The sequence below is a fragment of the Struthio camelus genome, chromosome 12 (assembly GCF_040807025.1).
Source record: "Struthio camelus isolate bStrCam1 chromosome 12, bStrCam1.hap1, whole genome shotgun sequence".
Taxonomy (NCBI): domain Eukaryota; kingdom Metazoa; phylum Chordata; class Aves; order Struthioniformes; family Struthionidae; genus Struthio; species Struthio camelus.
Genome location: NC_090953.1, coordinates 114,292 through 119,538, shown reverse-complemented (window position 1 = coordinate 119,538; position 5,247 = coordinate 114,292). Strand labels below are relative to the sequence as shown.

At 57.1% G+C, this 5,247-nt stretch overlaps 1 long non-coding RNA gene across 1 annotated transcript; it reads right to left on the bottom strand.

Moving 5' to 3' along the window:
- Window positions 1–527: 527 nt before the first annotated feature.
- LOC138068937 (uncharacterized) lies at window positions 528–4,810 on the bottom strand. The gene is made up of 2 exons (XR_011143805.1): window positions 4,698–4,810; window positions 528–3,076 (listed from the first exon to the last, which is right to left on the bottom strand). It is a non-coding gene; the product is annotated as an uncharacterized lncRNA (long non-coding RNA).
- Window positions 4,811–5,247: the final 437 nt, after the last annotated feature.

Below are 5,247 nucleotides of genomic sequence, written 5' to 3'. Positions count from 1 at the left end.
TGTTGAGGGCTGTTCCGGGCTGTCTGGATCCATCTGGTTCCACTCGCTGTCCCTCTGTCCAGCGCTCCATCTTTTTCTTTCTTTCCCCGTAGCTCTGTCCGATACCCCGTCCCTTTGTTTAGCTACTCATTGCCCTGCCCAGTTCCCCATCCCTCTGGTACTCTTTGCATCCCTCTGTCAATATCTTCCTCCCTCCGACTGGCTCCCTATCGCTCTATCCAGCTCTCCATCATCCTTTTCCCCTCTCTGTCCCACTACCCGCCCGCTGTTCCTCTGTCCAGCTCCCCATCCCTCTGCTGCTCTTGTCTGTCTCTTTGTACCTTTCCAGCCTCTGTCCCCCTCTCCAGCCTTCTCTTTCTATTTCTGTCCCTCTGTTCAGCTCCCCATCCATCTATTTGTCTCCCTATCCCTCTTTTCCCCTCTTCTATCTCATCTCTCTGTCTGACTTCCCCTCTCTCTTTTTTTTCTCTCCACCTTTCTGGTTGGCTCTTCATCCTTCTCACTCTCTTCCCATTGGTCTGACTGGCTCCCTTTCCCTCTCTTCCAGTCCCCGTTCCTCTGTCTGGTTCTCCACCCTTCTCTTTTGCTTCCCGTCCCTCTGTCTGCTTCCCCTTCCCTCCTTTCCTCTCTTTATTCTTCTGTCCACTTCTACATCCCTCTTTTTCTCTCTTCTGCTCCCTGGTCCTCTGTCCAGCCCTCCACCTGTCTGGCCCTCTGTCCTCTCTTTCTCTTCCTTTGTCCAGGGCCCTGACCCTGGGGCTAGGTCTCTATCCTTCTCTTTCTTTTTCCATCTGTCAGCCAAGCTCTCTATCCCTCTTTTCTTCTGTTCTGCTCCCTGTCCCTCTGTCCAGCTGAAGGTTCATCATTCCTTTGTGTTTTGTCTGGTGTGGAAGGTGTCAAGAGGCAATTGGTGCTCAGCAGAGACGATCAGTAGCAACCAGAGGGTCCCATCAATCTGCCTGGTTCAGGTCATGTCAGATACCCCTGCAGTGACTCTGTGCAGAGGCATGGGGCTGCGGATGTGCAGTGGGGGAGCACTAATGGGCCAAAGATGCTGTGGGGGGATGTGGTAGACATTAGCATGTGGTAGAGATTAGCAGAGGCTCCGAGTATTCGGGTGTTAGGACAGGTGCAGGTAGGGCAGGGTGTGCTAGGGCAGTCTGGAGCTGCTGTTGTCCGTCTTACACGTCAGCGCAGTCTGCAGTTACTGTGTCTTGTCTGCCTGTGCGCAGACAGGGCTGCTGCGCGGTGCAGTTGGAGTCGTGATTGTGTCGCTGGCATTGAGCCCTGTTTTCTGACTTTATGCAAACTGTTGTCTTCCCTACATCAGCCTTACTCTGCTCCTCTTCCAGGAGCCTGTGCTCAGCTCTGCTTTCCAACACGCTGTCACGTCACAGGGATTTCCAGCACGGTCTGTCTAACTTGGGCCACATGCTAGGCAGCCTGAACGAGTGAAGCAAAATCCTTCTTCTGTCATTGTCCAGGCCAGAGTCAGTTTCCCATCAGCTCAGTCTCCAGAGTTTGGAGTTTTTGGAGGCCTTAGTTTTTATCCTGCCTTGGCTGGACAGTGCTTTCTGAGAGTGTCCGTCAGCGGCACAGTTTCCCTGAGGAGGACCATCTACCGAAGGCTGGAGGTGGCCGAGTGCCTGAGCGAGCCTGACTGTATGTGAGGGCTGCTGTGACATCCTTGCGATAAAACGGAGCCTGAGAGAGTGACTGGAGCAGTGTAGAGGGTCAGTCATAATTGTGGGAACAGTTACGGGCCTTGGACTAGGGAGTAGTTCTAGGAGGGCTGTGCAGTTGCCTGGCCTCTCAGTAACTGTTCTGGCTTCTTTGCAGGTGCTGAAGCATAGTCTGGCAGTCGAAGGAGCGGTGTCACAGCTGGGAGCTCTGCGGAGATCTGTGGCTGGCCATGAAGGTTGCGCTCTGACTTGCAGCGTGGACACAGCTAAGTCTTGGGGCTGCACTGTGTGTGTGCAGGGCTGGGAGGTGGAAGGTGGTTGTCCCCTAGGTGGTTGCTGGTGTCACTGGCTGTGGATGTTTGCCCATGGAGCTGAGGGGACCAAAAATATTAATTGTCTGTAATGGAGTTAGAATAAGCGCTTGCAATGTTTCAGGTAGGTTCAGTGGAAGTGCAGCTTACTGCAGTCCTGTGGAGCGATTCTTGCATGTGCTCACATTTGAATGGTGGCTAAGACCAAGCTTATAAACAGCAACTGTAACATGATTCTGATGCATATCTTCCTGTTCTGCTGTACTTCTAAATGAAGGGGAAACTTCTTAAGCTGTGGGCAAAACTTGCAAGCTCATGTGTACTTTGGTGTTTCTTGCTTAAAGCTGAGGGTTTGGAGTTTTTCACTTGAGGTTTATTGTTTAGTTTGTTGTTGAGGGTCTGTCACTCAGGGGCTATGGTTTATTACTTTATTTTGTGGGGTTGTCTTTATCAGTCAGGGTTTACAGTTTGCTGACTTAGCGATCAGGGCGCAGGATTTAAAATCCAACCTCATCCGTAAATTTTAAAGCAACCACTTGGGTTCCAAGATTTGCAGTTTGTCACTTAGGGTTCAGGGCTTACGCCTTACTGATAAATGACAAGGGCTGAATCCTTAGATAATAAACTGTAAGCCCCGAAGCCTAAGCAGCAGGCTGCAAACTCTCCTTTGGGGTTCCTAACCTTCCCCTGTTCCCAGTGTTCAGCTTTGCGCACTGACCTGAGGTCTGGATTTGATAAGGCGCAGGCCCATCGCACTGAGAGTGGTGATGTGACAGGTGAGGTGAGAGCTGTGAAAGTGTCTTGCAGGGCTCTAGTCTGGGGTAGGGCAGTAGTGCAGACAGGCAGGATCAGAGATCAAAGATCCTCTCACCTGTCAGAGCTGAATCCTATCCCTGAAGGAAAAAGTAGAGGGGATAGGCTGTCAGCTACTCAGACGCCTGCCACCTCAAGGGCAGCAGCAGGAGCTGACCCTTCCCCAAAGGACCGACGAACGCTGGTGCAGAGATGACTCTTCAGGTGTCACAGGGTAAGGAGAAGCATGCTGGCACTGAGCTCCATGGCACTCTCTCTCAGGTGTTGCTTCTGTGCAGTAAAACAATAAACAGTTGCTTTACTCTTTGCGCTCGTGTCTGTGGTTTCTGCTGTCGCTTTGCCTGAAGATGATGCCCAGGGGAGGAGGTTACACATTGTGTCTGGGATTGGGAGCTGGTCCCCACATCCTTTGTTCTTGGGGGTCCCTGTGGTTCCCAGGGACCCCAGTGCTGTTCACAGGGCTCGGGGTAACTTCCCTTGCATTGCCTCGACCCTTGGGGCTCTTGGTGGAGTTTCCCATTATCCTGGGGGCAGCCAGGGCCCCCCCCAGGGCCATGTGAAGTCCCCAGACTGCCCTCAGATTTGCTTTCAGCACTCCGCAATGTCCCTCATGTGTCGGTGGCGGGGGCCTGTGTGCCTGGTGCTGGGAGACAGTTTTCCTGGGGAAAGGGGGAGCCTGCAGGCACCTTGCCGTCAGCTGCATTGAGCCCTGTGACATGCCTTGTGGCCCCTTTAGTGTGCACAAAGGCCCTTCACTTGAATTTTAGTTTGCCCAAGAGCCCTGCATTTGCCCTTTGGTGGTCCTCAGGACAGCTCAATTCACGTTTTGGGTTGCTGCCAAGCCCTCTGTGTGCTTTTCCGCGTGCCCTGGGGCCCGATGTTTGTTTTGCAGCACACCACAAAGTTCTCTGTTTATCTTTCTCCCCTGTCCCCGAGTTTTCTGGGTGATTTTTGGTGTGCCCCAGGGTCCTGCCTTTGCCTTTTGGTGCCCCCAGAGTCACTCTGTTTGCTCTATCATCACCTGGTAATTTTTTTTTTTTAACTTCTATTGCACCCAGAGGTCTCGATTTGTTCTCTTGTCCCCTGAATACTCCCTTTTCCTCTCTGTACAGCCCAGGGCTCTCCCTTCAGCTTTTAGCGAGCACCTCTCAGGCGCTGGGGTGCCTCTGCTGCCCTGGCAGCCCCAGCTGTCCCTGATGGGGCTGAGGGTAATTCCCTTCCCCTGGTTCCTGAGGGCTGCAGCTGTGGGCCCTGGGGCTGGAACAAGCCCCAGGTGGGGCTGATGGCCACGGCAGGCATGCGCCGGGGCTGGGGCCGCAGTCGGGAGGAAGCTCGTGCAGGGGCCGGTCTGGGACAACGGAGCTGCCTCTGAGCACCGCCCGCCGGGACCGGCGCTGCGGCCGCACCGCGGAGGAGGTGAGCGGGGCCGGGGGGTGCGCGCGTCCCGGCAGACGGGAGCATCTCGGGCCAGCGGAAACTGCGCCGGGGATGGCGGTGCACCGGGGCGGTGGGGAAGAGCAGAGCACCGGGGCCACGGGGAGTGGTCAGGAAGGGGGTGCGCTGGGGCTGGGGGGGAGGTAGGAGGGGGGCCAGGGCTGTGATGGGGCGAGGAGCGGAGAGAAAAGGGGGGCGCCAGGGCGAGGGTGGAACGAGGAAGGGGTTGCGCCGGGGCTGGAGGAGGAAAGAAAAGGGGCGTCGGGGCTGCAGTGGTGTGGGGGGAGGGAGGACGGGGGGGCGTCGGGGCTGGCGGGGTTGGTTTATTGCGCGGTCGGAGTGGCCCGAGGGGTCCTGGGTCAGACCGGGACCGTGTCGGGGGGGGCGGGGGAAGGAGAGATCCCAGAGGAAGGCCTGGGAGAGTCGCAGTGGGGGCAGGGGCAGTGTCGGAGCTGACCCGGGGCCGGTCCGGCGGCGTCGGGGGAATCTCGGGCCGGGGTTGGGGATCGCGGGGCCGCGCTCCGGGCTCGGCGGCGTCCGGGTGTCAGGGGGCGGGAGGGTGGTTGGGACGGGAAGGAAGTGAAGGAACCGAGGGTCAAGCTTCACAGAGCGCTGAGGACCGCGGCATGCCGGGAGCAGTAGTCTTCCGGCATGGGGCTTCCGGGCGGCCATGTTGTTTCGCGGGCCATGCCGGGAGCAGTAGTCTTCCGGCATGGGGCTTCCGGGCGGCCATGTTGTTTTGCGGGCCATGCCGGGAGGAGTAGTCTTCCGGCACGGGGCTTCCGGGCGGCCATGTTGGTTCGCCGTGCATGCCGGGAGGAGTAGTCTTCCGGCACGGGGCTTCCGGGCGGCCATGTTATTTCGCTCTGCATACTGGGAGGAGTAGTCTTCCGGTACGGGGCTTCCGGGAGGCCATGTTGCTTTGCGCGGTGTGCCGGGAGCAGTAGTCTTCCGGCACGGGACTTCCGGGAGGCCATGTTGTTTCGCTCTGCCTGCCGGGAGTAGTA